Raw genomic sequence first — 15,997 nt, 5'->3', positions numbered from 1 at the left:
GCTAAGAAGTGGAAGGGGCAAGCAGAATATACAGTGGTACCTCAGGTTACAGACACTTCAGGTTACAAGTGCTTCAGGTTACAGACTCCACTAACTCAGAAATAGTACCTTGGGTTAAGAACGTTGCTTCAGGATGAGAACAGAAATTGCGCGGCGGTGGCACGGCAGCAGCGGGAGGCTCCATTAGCTAAAGTGGAGCTTCAGGTTAAGAACAGTTTCAGGTTAAGAACGGACCTTCAGAATGAATTAAGTTCTTAGCCCGAGGTAACACTGTAAAATGGAAGAATGGTATAAAGAGGTGTGGGATATAGCTATTAATGATAAATTAACATGTGCCATTAAGGTAAGATGGGGAATATGCAGGAGAAATTATTTTGAGGAAATATGGAGGTTGTTTGTAGAATTTGTACTGTTAGAACGGAAAGGGGTCAAACCATTGCAAGAGGTGTTGAAAATTTGGGAGGTTGGATAGTTATAATGGAATGGTCTCAGTGGTGGGGCGCACATTTTTATTCTTATTTATTTATGATTATTACTTTGTAAAAAAAACGAAAAAGAAAAGAAAAGTGCTTGTGAAAAATGATCTAATACTTGCCATTGTAAATTTTGCCACTTGGATCCCTCTTGCCCTTTGTACAGCTCACCACTGAAGTCACTATCACACGATAAAAACATAACATTCTCTTTTTACTATCGTTGTTAGGAAAGAACCAAGAAACAGACTCATTCTGTTTTCCTGTGGCTAAAGAGGTTTTTAATATATAATATCTAGGTAGAATTCATATTTGGGGGGTCTCTAAATTTTCTTCCACCTCATAAAAATTGGGGCAGGAAGGGGAAAGACCTTTTCAGTCACTCAGTAATCTCATAATGTTAAAGGTTTTCAAGCTATGCAGCTCATATCATAGGCGTGCTCGGTGACACCATAAAAAAACAGGAAGATTTCCTGCCTGAGTGATAGGTTTTTGGGTTTTTTTATGACTCCAACAATTTATTCAGCAATTTGAAGCCAAGCAACACTCAATCTTCAGTCGGTCAAGGGAGCTGTGGACTCAAAAAGGTTGAAACCCTCTGCCTTGGACCGATGAACGTCTCAGGGTCATGTGTGAAGCAGACCCAGAATCTGATTCGCACAACCATGCAGGTTGGGTTTCTTGATCTCGCTGGTGTCTCGCAAAGGCGATGTCCTCTGGTCACACACTAGCAAGATCAGGGCCAATATGCCATATCTGAGAACCTCCCATGTGAACATTTGATCCCCCCAGAAGTGGCAATCTCAACTGACTGAGATGTGACAGCAACTTCCCAATTCATTAAGACAACTGGTCTCTAATCAACCGGCTTCCTAGATGAAAACAGTCTCATGTGCCGAATTTACACCTACTCACCTTTTAAGTACAACTTTTATGACTTGGCATTTTCCAGTTGATATTGAGGAGGGTCTTTTTAATGCCCCTGTTAACAGAAGTTGAAAGGAGATGACGCCGTGTGGTTGGTCTTCTTTAATGTCTGCTTCTCGTTTTAAACTAACGGAAAAGGGTAAGAAATACTACAGAGTGCAGGCTTGTTGTTATTATTTGAGCAGAGAAGAGTGAGGTTTCCTTCCTGTCAAAATGTACACTTTTTCCAAGCGCAATTTCAACAAAGAAATCCAAAGACGATATATTGCGTCTCTGATTTAAAGACCTATAGTAAATTCAGTATAAACACTTAATCACCAGCTTTCATTGCTTCACAAAATAGCTTCAATTTCCCCCAATCTTTGAAACACACACTCAGAAGTAAGCCCCACAGAGTTCAGTATGTATTGTACAGTGGTACCTCAGGTTAAGTACTTAATTCGTTCCGGAGGTCCGTTCTTAACCTGAAACTGTTCTTAACCTGAGGTACCACTTTAGCTAATGGAGCCTCCTGCTGCCGCCGCGCCACTGGAGCACGATTTCTGTTCTCATCCTGAAGCAAAGTTCTTAACCCGAGGTAATATTTCTGGGTTAGCAGAGTCTGTAACTTGAAGCGTATGTAACCTGAAGCGTATGTAACCCGAGGAACCACTGTATAGGGTTTCAAATTTAGCAATCCTGTCTCCTCACTTGCCTTCACATAACTGGAATACTTGCTAAAGTGAGCTGATGAACAGTCTGAAATTTTATTTGGTATGAATGGTACGCATAGGTGTCTTCTGATAAGTAAGTTATCATTTCAATTTTTGCACAAATGTAAGTAGGATGATGTTATAGGAATTAAAGGCCATGCCGGTACCTCAATACAAATCAGCTTAGATCTAGTTCACGTTACCATTTTGTAATGGCAACGTTTAGATGTTAACTGGCATGTCTGTGTCATCAGAGATCTAACACCCCAGCTAGAAGATTCATATCACTCCCTGTCACCTCAAATGTCCATCCTTTTCATTCCAGCTTTTATTTAATAATAATTATTCTACAGCAATTCTTAGTTTGTATTAAGCTCTTTGCAGAGGGTTTAAAGGTAAAGGTAAAAGGACCCCTGACCATTAGGTCCAGTCGTGGCCGACTCTGGGGTTGCGGCGCTCATCTCGCTTTATTGGCCGAGGGAGCCGGCGTGCAGCTTCGGGGTCATGTGGCCAGCATGACTAAGCCACTTCTGGTGAACCAGAGCAGCGCACGGAAACACCGTTTACCTTCCTGCCGGAGCGGTACCTATTTATCTACTTGCGCTTTGATGTGCTTTCAAACTGCTAGGTTGGCAGGAGCAGGGACCAAGCAACAGGAGCTCACCCCATCGCAGGGATTCGAACCGCCGACCTTCTGATCAGCAAGCCCTGGGCTCTGTGGTTTAGACCACAGGGTTTACACGACTGCAACTTAAAGCCAATTTTCTTATTACAACTAAAACAGGCATTTTAGACTGATTAAAGAAATTGGTAATATTATGGAAAATACATTAATAATACAACCAAGATAACCATCATTAGGGAGATTGAATGAGATAACATACAATGTATTAATCGTAGGGCAAGGGCGGGGAATTTGTTGACAGCAGCTCAGATATTGATATCTAAATATTAAAAGTAACAACAAATGCTTAAGGGAATGGATAGGAATGCATAAAATATCATTAAAATGCAGCTCCATTATAGTGGAGTCAGTTTACCTTTTGACCAAATGGTGAGAAAGGATTTGAATGCCCATGGGAGCCAGTTCTTGAAATCCACTCTGCAATTTGCAGGAATTATCGCCGGTGTGGGGGAGCTTTGGTTCCTCCAGATAATAATAATAATAATAATAATAATAATAATAATAATAATAATAATAATAATTTATTATTTATACCCCGTCCATCTGGCTGAGTTTCCCCAGCTACTCTGGGCAGCTTCCAATCAAGTGTTAAAAACAATACCACATTAAATATTAAAAACTTCCCTAAACAGGGCTGCCTTCAGATGTCTTTTAAAAAGAAGATAGCCACTTATTTCCTTCACATCGGAAGGGAGGGTGTTCCACAGGGTGGGCGCCACTACCGAGAAGGCCCTCTGTCTGGTTCCCTGTAACCTCACTTCTCGCAATGAGGGAACCGCCAGAAGGCCCTCGGTGCTGGATCTCCGTGTCCGGGCTGAACGATGGGGTGGAGACCTCAGTGTCCGGGCTGAACGATGTTGCTGAACTACAACTCCCATCATCCCTGGCTGTCGGCCATGTTTTCTGGTGCTGATGGGACGGGTCATTCAGCAACATCTGGTGGGCCAAAGCTTCCCTTGGATTAATGAGAAACGCCCCCATACAGATCCTACATGCAAGTTTTCACTGCTGAATGTGCTTAGTATACAATATGGTGGGAAGTTGCAGTACGAGTAGGAATCTGATCTCCCTTCTCGTCTTTTAGGCATAGACTGATGCCTTTGCATACAATATTGCTGTGTTCCACAGTCCTCCCTAATGCAAAAAAAAAATGCCACTATTTTATGCTGATGAGTGTGTACAAAAAACAAACAAAATGCAAGCTCCACTCTCCCCACAACCTCTGGCGGCTACTGCCATATAAATGAGGAATTTGTCTTCCAAAACGTACTCTCCTATTGCCATCAAAGTTTTTTAGCTTGACATTTCATTTTTATAAAGCGTATGCTCAGAATAACAATCGTCTCCCATTTGTTTTCCTTTCTGCAATCTTGTCAGATGAGGAAACTACATGACAAGCTGTTCGGGCTTTGTAGAGAAGCAGCTTTCCCAAATCCATCCGTAACTTTTTAAAATGAAAGAATCAGCCTTCCAAAACAGATCTGATAATTATTTTAAAAATGGATTTTCCAAGCATGATCTAGGACATTTCCTCCCCCTCCCAGCCCCCTAAAGTGACGCTGCCTTATGATATACTGTCATTCCAACAGGGGTTTCTCTGGTGTTAGAAAAATCAAGCTTGGTTCATTCATAAGCCAGAGATTGATCTGCTAAAATTATTTAATGAGTTGACAGCCCCAGTCAAAACATTGTCAGAATCCTTCTCAGAAGATTCTGTGGTGATAGATTTCCAAGGTCAGTTCATAGAAGAGGATAGTGATTGAAAAGACAGATTTCCACACTCAGAACCTCCTGCCATGTCTGCATTGGTTTTGGAATCAGATGGGAGCTTCGAATGCATAAAACAACAACAATGACATCCTTGACCCATCTGCCATACTAGAGGCTGCTGTGATTCCTATAATCCTGGTGCCATTTATCAGGCAGGAGCCTGAATGTACTGCCAAAATCTGGGTTGATACCTGAGTTTTGGTCTCATGCCTAGAGGTTGCACGTGAATGGCTCACTGTGCAGAGAAACCTGGGGCAGTTGCATTTAAATCGGCAGCTCTGTTGCTAATATACCTGGAACTAGATTCAACGCGAAATGCAATTCACTAATGCCCATATTGGCAGCTGTGGGGGAAGACGCAGATGAAAAACAGCTTGGCTCAACTCTAATTTCTTTGACTTGATCTGCCAGGCTCTGTCGCACATATTTATCAGACCATGGCAGGTAATCATAGCTCTCTTATTCACTAAAAGGTTAGAAGTGAAACCACACAGACAGATGCATCAGTCTTCCGGAGATCAAAATTAGTGATGGAAATGTCCTGGAGGCAGAACTGGAAGGGACTTCTGCTAAAAAGTGAAGGAGCTTTGGGTGCTGTGTGACTACATAGGCCAGAAATTGATGCAGAAGGACCATAGGTCTTTCTGCTTTGAATGCCAAAGGCCCCCATGTTTGATCCTTGCAATCTTTTAGTGGAAGATTGTGGGAGAGACCTCTGTCTGAAACCCTTCAGGACCATGGACAGTACATGAAGACAACACTGTACTGATCTGGAAGCATCATTGTCCAGACTCAGCATAAGGTGTGGGTAGGCAAACTAAGGCCTGGGGGCCGGATCCGGCCCAATCGCCTTCTAAATCCGGCCAGTGGATGGTCCAGGAATCAGTGTGTTTTTACATGAGTAGAATGTGTCCTTTTGTTTAAAATGCATCTCTGGGGTATTTGTGGGACCTACCTGGTGTTTTTACATGAGTGGAATGTGTGCTTTTATTTAAAATGCATCTCTGGGTTATTTGTGGGGCATAGGAATTTGTTCATTTAAAAAAAAAATAGCCCGGCCCCCCACAAGGTCTGAGGGACAGTGCACTGGCCCCCTGCTGAAAAAGTTTGCTGACCCCTGGCATAAGACAACTTTCTATGCACCTAACATGGTTGTCAGGACTGTGTGCCAGGACACAGTTCTGAAGATATTGGATAATCTTACTCTTAATTTATGGGGGAAACAGTTTCTAGTCTAGAACGGTTTTGAAGATATGTTTCAAAATGTGTGGGCAATGCAGGCTGAGATCTCAGAAGCCAGAAGGGTGGCTGGATAAAATTACCAGCAGTTTGACGTTGGGGTCCAGTACGCTGTACAGTCTTCCTCTTTTGAGGGGCAGATGGGGCTCATCAACCTGGGAAGGTAGCCCGTCTAGGAGAAGGAAAACTCTGACTGTAAACCTCCACTGCCTTGCAGGATAGCTTCAGGAGAAGGAGCAAACCCTATTGAAATCTGGAGTGGAGTCCCGAAGATGGTCAGATAGCATCTTGTATGCCTCCTTCTGGCAACTCCTGCAGTCCAGCTGGTCCAAAACGTATTGCTCTGTTTTCCTTTGGATCACATCAGCAAAGCCAAGAGCCCAGGACAACCCAGATGGTAAAGGACCACTGGACAGTTGAGTCCAGTCAAAGGCGACTATGGGGTTGTGGCGCTCATCTCGCATTCAGGCTGAGGGAGCTGGCATTTGTCCACAGACAGCTTTCTGGGTCATGTGCCAGCATGACTAAACCGCTTCTGGTACAATGGAACACCGTGATGGAAAGCAAAGTGCATGGAAATGCCGTTTGCCTTCCCACCGCAGAGGTATCTATTTATCTATTTGTGCTGATGTGCTTTCAAATTGCTAGGTTGGCAGGAGCTGGGACAGAGCAATGGGAGCTCGCCCCATTGCACAGATTTGAACTGCCGACTTTCCAATCGGCAAGCCCAAGAGGCTCAGTGGTTTAGACCACAGCACCACCTGTGTCCCAGCCCAGATCACAAGACTAATGATAGCAACTTTCTCTTCCTCCTGCAAATCTCTGCACTACCCAAAAGCCATCACCTAGAGGAAATTCTGAATGTCCTGTATGGGGAACAAAGGACTACGGCAGGAAGGACAATAATCCCCTTTTCCTCATGCTCTCATCCATGTTGAGCTACAGCAGTTCTAGTGTATTATGCCCTATACAGCTCCTTCTCATGCTTAGGAAAACCAAAATAAATCGTGCCTCATTGTACACATTGCGGAACAAATTGTGCAATCTAAGTGAATCATATGGGACCTATCTTTTGGAAATATTTCTTAAAAATCTCTTGGAGGGTACACCTTTGGTTTGTACCTTACTGTTGTATTAAACCTTTGTGAACTTTATTTAAAATAAAGATAGCTACAGTACCATAATGTTAGAATGTGTGGGTTTGTGTTCTGGGCCAGTTTTCCTCCAAACGTTTTGGACTACAACTCCCATCACCCCCAACCAGAATGGCTTATAGTCAGGGATGATGGTGTTGTAGTCCAACCAGGTTTGGAAAAGCATGATTGGCATCACTACTAATCAGCTGCTTTGTTTGCTATAAATCAGACTAAGCTTGCAGCCTTATTACCTGAGAGTAAGCAACATTAATGGGACACGGGTGGCGCTGTGGGTTAAACCACAAAGCCTAGGGCTTGCCGATCAGAAGGTCGGCGGTTTGAATCCCTGTGACGGGGTGAGCTCCCGTTGCTCGGTCCCTGCTCTTGCCAACCTAGCAGTTCAAAAGCACGTCAAAGTGCAAGTAGATAAATAGGTACTGCTCTGGCGGGAAGGTAAACGGCGTTTCCGTGCACTGTTCTGGTTCACCAGAAGCGGCTTAGTCATGCTGGCCACATGACCCGGAAGCTGTACGCCAGCTCCCTTGGCCAATAAAGCAAGATGAGCGCCACAACCCCAGAGTCTGCCACGACTGGACCTAATGGTCAGGGGTCCCTTTACCTTTAAGCAACATTAACATACAGAGACTTCCTTCTGAGTATACAGTTGTACTCTAAAGCCTACAATCCTCTTCACATAATTAAGTGTTGTTGAGCAAAGAATGACATTTCCAGGTAAATGTGGATCTGGATATGGAAGGTTGACCTAGGTTTTCCTTGTTGTTCCTAAGAAGAGCCGATCACTTCACCTGTTGTTTTTTAAAAAACAAAACACCCAAACAGGGATGGAGGCTGGTGGTTAAAAGATCAAAGACTATAAATGTGTCAAACTCTGAAATGCAAATCACCTGCCACAAAGTTGAAGGAGCTATTCCTGCATTGACACCTTAGTGTCAAAGGCTCCAATTAGGTTGAACTGATGGAAAAGAAAAGGCCAAAGACAACATATTTATCGCCTATTCGGATTTGTTATCTCCCCAGTTGAGTTGGACAATGGCATGAAAGTCTATCATTCGGAATTATCTCTCCCTAAATTTGTCAAGTGACCTAGCCATTCATGGTGAAGTTGCATGCAATTGCTGAAGAGAGACTGGGGCCTGAGGATAAACCACCGCTGCAAATAAAATATGTCTCTTATACTTTGACATATTCCATATTTCTCCAAAGGCATCGACTCATCATGAAGATTTTTGATCTGGCATTTTTAGCTGCCCCTGATATATATAACTTTCTGTGTGTGGTAACTTGCATTTCATAGGTAGCTGGAAAGTGTTTCTGCTATATTTCTATCAGCTTAACATTATATGTCAATTTTACTAGGAAACATTTGGCACCCCTCCCATGTGTTGAAAGAACATGGGGGGGGGATTATAGTGTTGTGCCAACATCCCTGCCATGGAAATGTTTCTCTGCCACCTGTGTGGGAAAGGCTGTTATTCAATTCCTATTCCTGGGAACTTAAAAATCTGTCTTATATGGAGTCAGAGTTAGCGGATGAAACCAATACAGTAGTACCTCTGGTTACGAACTTAATTCGTTCCGGAGGTCCGTTCTTAACCTGAAACCGTTCTTAACCTTAGCTAATGGGGCCTCCCGCTGCCGCCGCGCAATTTCTGTTCTCATCCTGAGGTAAAGTTCTTAACCTGCGGTACTACTTCCAGGTTAGCGGAGTCTGTAACCCAAAGTAACCTGAGGTGTTTGTAACCCGAGGTACCAGTGTAGTGGGTCCAGTGGTCAAGAAGGCAGTTTCTGCCTGTGTTGTAGAGGGAAGTGAGGGGCAGGTGGGGCTCGTCCACCTGGGAAGTGAGCCCATCTAGCAGAAGGGAAACTGTGATCCTAAACCTCGTCCGCTTTGCAGGGTATATTTGGGAGAGAAAAATGCTAAGGATTAAACCCTACACAAATCCAGAGTGGACTCTTGTAGGCATCCCTGTGGCAACTCCTGCAGCCCAACTGTTGCCAAAGATATTGCTTTCCTTTCCTTGGGACCACATCAGCGAGGCCGCCTGGGCAGTCCAGGACTTCCATACACACTACCTAGGGAGGTCACTTGGGTGCTGCTGACACAGCTGGATGACTTCAGCCCCAGAGATGCAATCCATTGCCAACAATGGTAGCATCTTTCCAGAGTTTCAGGCAGGAACCCTTCCCACCTCTCATGACAGCTATTCAATTTGGGACTTCCTGTGGACAAAGCACTACCACTGGAGCTATAGACAGTCAGCCCCCTGCCCTACATCCAATCTCCTCCAGGCAAGGAGGAACCTGACCCAACCAGACTCCCTCTTCATATGGAGCAGCTCTACCTATGCATCAAACCCAATGGGAAGTGCATTGGTGGCTGGTGGGCCCTCATGCATTCGTTCCACCCATGGAGCAGGGGGCTGTGTAAGCACTGGTGTGCTTTTGAACTGCCAGGTTGGCAGGAGCTGGGACAGAGTAAGGAGGTGCGGGTGGTGCTGATCAGAAGGTCGGCGGTTCGAATCCGCATGACAGGGTGAGCTCCCGTTGCTCTGTCCCAGCTCCTGCCAACCTAGCAGTTCGAAAGCACGTCCAAGTGCAAGTAGATAAATAGGTACAGTACCTCTCAGGTGGGAAGGTAAACAACGTTTCTGTGCACTCTGTTTTCCATCACGGTGTTCCATTGCGCCAGAAGCAGTTTAGTCATGCTGGCCACATGACCCAAAAAGCTGTCTGTGGACAAACACCGGCTCCCTTGCCCTGAAAGCGAGATGAGCGCTGCAACCCCACAGTCGCCTTTGACTGGACTTAACCATCCAGGGGTCCTTTACCTTTACCAGTTCTATTGTATTCTTCTTTAGCTCTATGTTGTCACCCAGAGGCAAACGTGAAGAGAAGGTCCATCAGCAACTAATTAGCTATCTTACAAACATTTCCCCCTACAAAAATATAAATAAATAGGGAAGCTACTGTAACCAGGAGGCTGTCTTGCGTACCTCCAAGAAACAATAATTAATCTTGGGATTTTTTTGAAAGAGCTGATTGCATTTTGCTGAAGCAGAAAATGAAAACCACATTTATTGACTGAAAGAGAATTTTAAATCTTTTTAGAAAGAATTTTCTGACCAGCTCCTCTTTCCTATCTCGAAGCCTTCTCTGAAAACTTTAGCATTAGCACTTTTAGGATAAAATGCAGACAGCTCACAGTGAGAAAGATTAATGGGAGCTGTTATCACGAGTCAAGGTAAAAATCTTTTCATGTCTAAGGAGGTGTTGAAGCTCTGCCATTTTACATCAGCAGATGAAAGGAAGCCGCAGTTAGCAATATTACTAGATCTGTTATAGGCTAAGTGCTACTGGTGAAATAATAAAACTCAGTGGTAGATTTAGCACTTTGCCCTTCAGGAAGGAAAACACGTCTTATTTCTAACACTGTCTCAATGTGCAGTGCAGCTTTCTACGCTAGTTTCTAAACACAGCCTCCCTTTGTGTCAAAGAGAGTGTTGATTCACTATATATGTATATAAAAACCCATAAATCTTTCTGTTAAAAAGAAAGGTCATCTAGATTTGATAAGAATTTAATTCTAGAGTCTTGCTTGGGGAAACAAGGTTTGGGAAGCAGTTTCCAGAAAGTAGTTATGTACAGCCCCCCAAAAAACCCTAAAGTCTAGTGGCACTTTTAAATACCTCCACATTTCTGCTGCTTTTCCCCTTCCAAGTAAGGTTCTTCTGGAAAGACATCCCTTTTATGATGGATTTTGTAACGCACAAACATTTTCTGCAGTATAGCTACCACATATTTATCATTTGCTAAGGAATGCGAAAAGCCGTCTAGCACCTGGATATTAAACTAAGTTGCCTTTCAGCACATCAAAGGTAACATCCACAACAGTTCAGGTTTTCAGAAACTTTTCATGTTTCACTTGTTTAAGCACAGCAGACATTTTCCTGGCTACAGGCAGTTTCATACCAATTCCTAACAGATCGAGGACACTATACAGCTTTAAATAGCTCAAGGACCACCTATCTCCATATGAACCTACCCAGACCCTGAGATCATCTTCTGAGGCCCTTCTTTGTGTGCCTCCTCCTTGAGAGGTCCAGAGGCAACATGAGAACAGGCCTTCTCTGCTGTGGGTCCCCATCTATGGGATGCTCTCCCCAGTGAAGTTTGCCTGACGCCTTCATTATACACCTTTAGGAGCCAGGGGGAAGAGGTTCCTTTTTAACCAGGCCTTTTCGTTGATCTGATTGACATCCAATGCCCTTTTAAAATGTGTTGGGGCTAAACATGGATTAAAAGCCATATAGGCAAACTTAGGGACGCGGGTGGTGCTGTGGGTAAAACCTCAGCGCCTAGGACTTGCCGATCGCATGGTCGGTGGTTCGAATCCCCTCGGCGGGGTGAGCTCCCGTCGTTCGGTCCCAGCTCCTGCCCACCTAGCAGTTCGAAAGCACCCTTAAGTGCAAGTAGATAAATAGGTACCGCTTTCTAGCGGGAAGGTAAACGGCGTTCCGTGTGCTGCTCTGGTGCCGGTTCGCCGGAGCAGCTTCATCACGGTGACCTGGAAGTGTCTGCGGACAGCGCTGGCTCCCGGCCTCTAGAGTGAGATGAGCGCACAACCCTAGAGTCTGTCAAGACTGGCCCGTACGGGCAGGGGTACCTTTACCTTTTAAGCAAACTTAGTAGTGTCAGTTGAGAGTAGTGCCAGTTGAGTGCTGGTGGTTGCTAGGTTGCGGAGGTCCTTGTGACACGCCCTTCATTGTGACACCTCCCTCTGCTGGCTCCTTGGTCACTAGGGCTCTAGAGGCATAGCCATCTCCTTTGGTTTGATCATTCAGGGAGTGAGAGAGAAAGTGGATGGAGATGTAAGTAGACTTTCTCATCAGCATCTGTATTCTGTGCTGATAATGCTCCATGGGAGTCTTAGGGAACATTTAAAAGATTAAGATTGGGAATAATTTAAAGGCTTCGGCCAGCCCTTCTCGGCATCTTTATGACTCCACCCACTGTTTTGTAACGGTGAAGGGAAGTGACTGTGGATCCTGCTTACACTTTAGGAAAAGGAAAACTAATAAGTTGTCACACCTTGGAAAAGGGCATTCTTTTTAGGCACATAACTCACCATGGGAGCATTAAGCATGCCCTCTGGAAAGGGTAATATATCTTCCTTCCCTTCCTGCCTCCCAGGGCCCATCTTTCAAAGGACAGCCAAGGTACAAAACCCTTCAGCATTCTGATGTTTCTTCTATAGTAATATTGATATGTGGTATTTGATGTTTCTCTTTTAAACATCCCTTTTCCACACTAAGCAAACCCATCTCTTTCAATGAGATGATGAGAATTCTTATAATATCCAGAGGGTGCTATTCTGGCTACAGTCTTCAAGGACTCTCTTCACAGGATACCCATAATGATATGCCTAGGAAAGTGAATTCATCTTGAGCTTTGAGTTGTCAGTGCCCAAACCAGTTTAGGGATGTAGATCAGGAGAATGCTGTGACTCCCATTTCTCACCTTTTGACGGGCCTTCTCTGCAGTGGCTCCCCATCTGTGGAATGCTCTCCCCAGGGAAGTTCGCCTGGCGCCTTCATTGGACACCTTTAGGCGCCAGGCAAAAACGTTCCTTTTTAACCAGGCCTTTGGTTGATCTGTTTGACATCCTATGCCCTTTAAAAATGTGGCTCTTTTCGGGGGGGGGGTGTTGTTAGTGGGTTGTTGTTTTTATTTATATATGTTGTGATATTTTCTGTGAACTGCCCTGAAACCTCCAGGAATAGGGCGGTATATAAATAATAATAGCAATAGTCTTAGATCTCGGAGGAAAGTTGTACAGTAGTAAGGCTTATAGGAAAGTGAAACTTGCATGCATTGCTAGATATATATACTGATCTGCTAATACAAAACAGCCAATTTTATTTAGTCACAGCAAGGCTTTATCAGTGCCTTCCATAGTTGTTACAGTGCTGAGAATCCCAGCATTTATCTGAAGAAATAGGATTCTAGGCTATGGCAAAACTCTAAAAGAACATGACACGTTTACATCGCAAACACAAATATAATACCTTCTCTAACAGACCCTGTGATATGCAGTTTTGCAATAAAATCTTATCCCTTCTTAAGATTCCTTGGGAACAAGGTAAATCATGCTGGCTAAGCTGCTTTCAGGCTTTTATATTCACATTTGCAGAGTGCCACAATAGATTTCATATATATATATGTGTGTGTGTGTGTGTGTGTGTGTGTGTGTGTGTGTGTATAAAACCTGGGTAATGAATAGAAGTTTAGAGAGAAGGTTTAAGAAGTGCCAAGTTCTTAAATTTCCTTCAGAGCTTTGTCATGTTTCTGACCAATAAGATGAACTAACTTGTGCATATAGCAAAAGACAGAAAAAGTAGACAACTTGGATACAGGTATCTGAAATAACATGTATTTTTATTTGAAACTTGCGAACTACACAGCCAAACATTAATGGCAGGTCTGCTGGCCCAACAGCAGTGCGATTTGCCACAGCAGATAAGATTCACTATTCTAAGCTGAGCAGAATTCTGCATGGCAAGACTCTTCTCAACAACGCACAAGTGGCAAAAGGCTTGAGATGCTTCCACTCATGAGATACTTTGCGCTGGAAAAGGAGTACTTAGGATGGGATGTAGTCACATTGCTACTCCTTGCCTTGTGCGATGGTCAGTTTCTCCCAATCTCAGGAGAAATGTTAGCATTTCATTCCTCCGTTGCTAGGTGTGTGGTTGTTACATCACATTAGTGTTTACTTTCTAGGCCTGGAAAGTGTGAGAACAGAAGTCAGTCTTATCCGTCTTCTGCTGTACTGTACTTTTGTACTTTTCTTTCTCTCTCTCTTGGAGAAGATGTGAGAGGACGCCATGGTTGCTTTGTCCTGTATATATTGCTTAATAAACCATTTAGAATGCTATACTCGTGCTCTATGGTCGTTTCTGCTATACTCTGCTGAGTGAGCGTGCACATGTCTTTTGATATGTGTCGCTGGTGCACACTGGGACTGATTTGTGAACGTCCTGGGCTGCGCTTCATCAGGAAGATGCCCGGAGAGGTCTGTCTAATGCTGGGGGCTGCGTGTGACCCCAGGCGTGTTCCGACAGATCTTGCAGCTAAAAGGGACTTCTCCAGCGACTGCTCTGGAGGGCCTACAGCCCACAAACCACAGCTGTGCAGCTGTTTCTGAGTTAGCTCAGTCAGTAGAGCACAAGATTCTTAATCTCAGGGTCATGGGTTTGAACTCCACACTGGACAAAAGATTCCTGCATTGCAGGTTAGTGTGTTTTACATCTAAAACAGCAAGTCCTCCCAATTTCTTACAAACCGGTTTTAGGGCATGTCCCAGCCACAGCTGTGCATGCCCAAGCCTCATATTTTCAATGGGTGAGTTAAACACATCCGTAAGTCTCTTCTAGTGCAATTTCAAAGTACCTTAATTAACTTTACGTAGATTTCACCTTAATTCCTAGTTTTTGCAACGACCATCCTAGGCACACCACAAACCACTTCTGTGCATGTCTATAGGTTAAAACGCAATGCAATTCTCCCACCTTACAAAATAATATATCAGGTAGCAAACTTTACAGCAAACCCCCTGCTTTATAGGAATGCAGAAATATATATTGCCTCGGTTCCCTCCCATAACCTGTGGTTTGCATCTGGATGTGACATGATAGACATGCAATATCTGGGACCAGATAATTTTTTGCTGGGGGAAAGAGTACAATGGACATAGCAACGCTTGTTCCAGGTAAACATGAGTAACAGTGCACTATAAATTTTTCTGCACATCATTTCACCATTTAATTAATTCTGTTTGGGACAAGTGGGCTGGCTGGGGCTGTTAGGAATTGCTGGAGAACCGCAGATCAGCTACCCCCGCATTTATACACAAGGTTTATACAATTACACAATGCTTATAAGGCTGTAGTTAGGCAGTTAAAACCACAGATAGTCACGGGCTTCAGACACTTCTCTTGGGCTGCAATTCTACACCCACATACCTGGGAGCAAACCCTATTAAACACAATGGAACTTAATTTTGAGTAGACGTGTACAGAATTGCAGTGTAGGATAAGGCGTGCAATGCTAGGGACTCTAATATGAAAAGTTCAGCTGAAATCAATAGGATTTGCTTCCCGGCAAATGCACTTAGGACTCCAGTATAAAGAAGTAAAATACTTTAATCATCAAAAGGGTTGAGGTGTTCGGCTATTACATAATACTGCCCAGATTTAATTTAGGCTTTGATTTAACCCCATGGCCGGAGGTGAACTGCCATTCTTTTTGATGTTTAATTCAAAGGCTTTTGGCTCCAGTGCTCACAAAATCAAAAGAAAGGGCACAATATTGATGTGGTAAATATATAATGCCAACATGTGACACTGATCCATTGACTTGCTGCTGATTTACTTGTAGTATACACTTTCCAGGGAAAGATACTGCACAGCAGTAAATTCAGCTGAGCTACAGTACGATCCGAGAATAAAAGGGTTGACTATAACTGAGTAGCTACAGCTGCATTTAGCTGAACTTGGAGAAAGGGGAAAAAAGGTACTGCATGGATGGGATTGTTTGTGCTCTGGTGTGACAGTGGACAAGCAGAGAATAATCAAGATGCCACTGTCTGTTTGCATTGAAGCCGCCTGAACACTGACATCTCACTTTCTTCCAACACTCTCCCAGCTTCCGACTACTGAAGAGAGCAGATTGCATCTTTACAGCAACTGGGATTGTCATGATTACTGAAGGCATTATATCTGGTTTACCCGTGCGGAAGAATGCAGTGATGTACAGTGGTACCTCAGGTTAAGAACTTAATTCGTTCCAGAGGTCCGTTCTTAACTGGAAACTGTTCTTAACCTGAAGCACCATTTTAGCTAATGGGGCCTCCCGCTGTTCTCATCCTGAAGCAAAGTTCTTAACCCGAGGTACTATTTCTGGGTTAGCGGAGTCTGTAACCTGAAGCGTCCGTAACCTGATGCGTCTGTAACCCAAGGTACCACTGTATTCTGAAGCGGTACAACCTATGTCCCT

General features: G+C 44.0%; 1 long non-coding RNA gene across 1 annotated transcript; it reads right to left on the bottom strand.

Annotated features, from left to right (window-relative positions):
- Positions 1-279: 279 nt before the first annotated feature.
- On the bottom strand, positions 280-11,811 carry LOC310759844. The gene is made up of 3 exons (XR_014546561.1): positions 11,607-11,811; positions 1,389-1,526; positions 280-655 (listed from the first exon to the last, which is right to left on the bottom strand). It is a non-coding gene; the product is annotated as an uncharacterized lncRNA (long non-coding RNA).
- Between the last annotated feature and the right edge of the window lie 4,186 nt (positions 11,812-15,997).

This window comes from Podarcis filfolensis, assembly GCF_964270895.1.
Source record: "Podarcis filfolensis genome assembly, chromosome: 3".
NCBI classification, from domain to species: domain Eukaryota; kingdom Metazoa; phylum Chordata; class Lepidosauria; order Squamata; family Lacertidae; genus Podarcis; species Podarcis filfolensis.
Note: the sequence above shows the minus strand (reverse complement) of the source record. Positions and strands in the feature narration are given on the sequence as shown.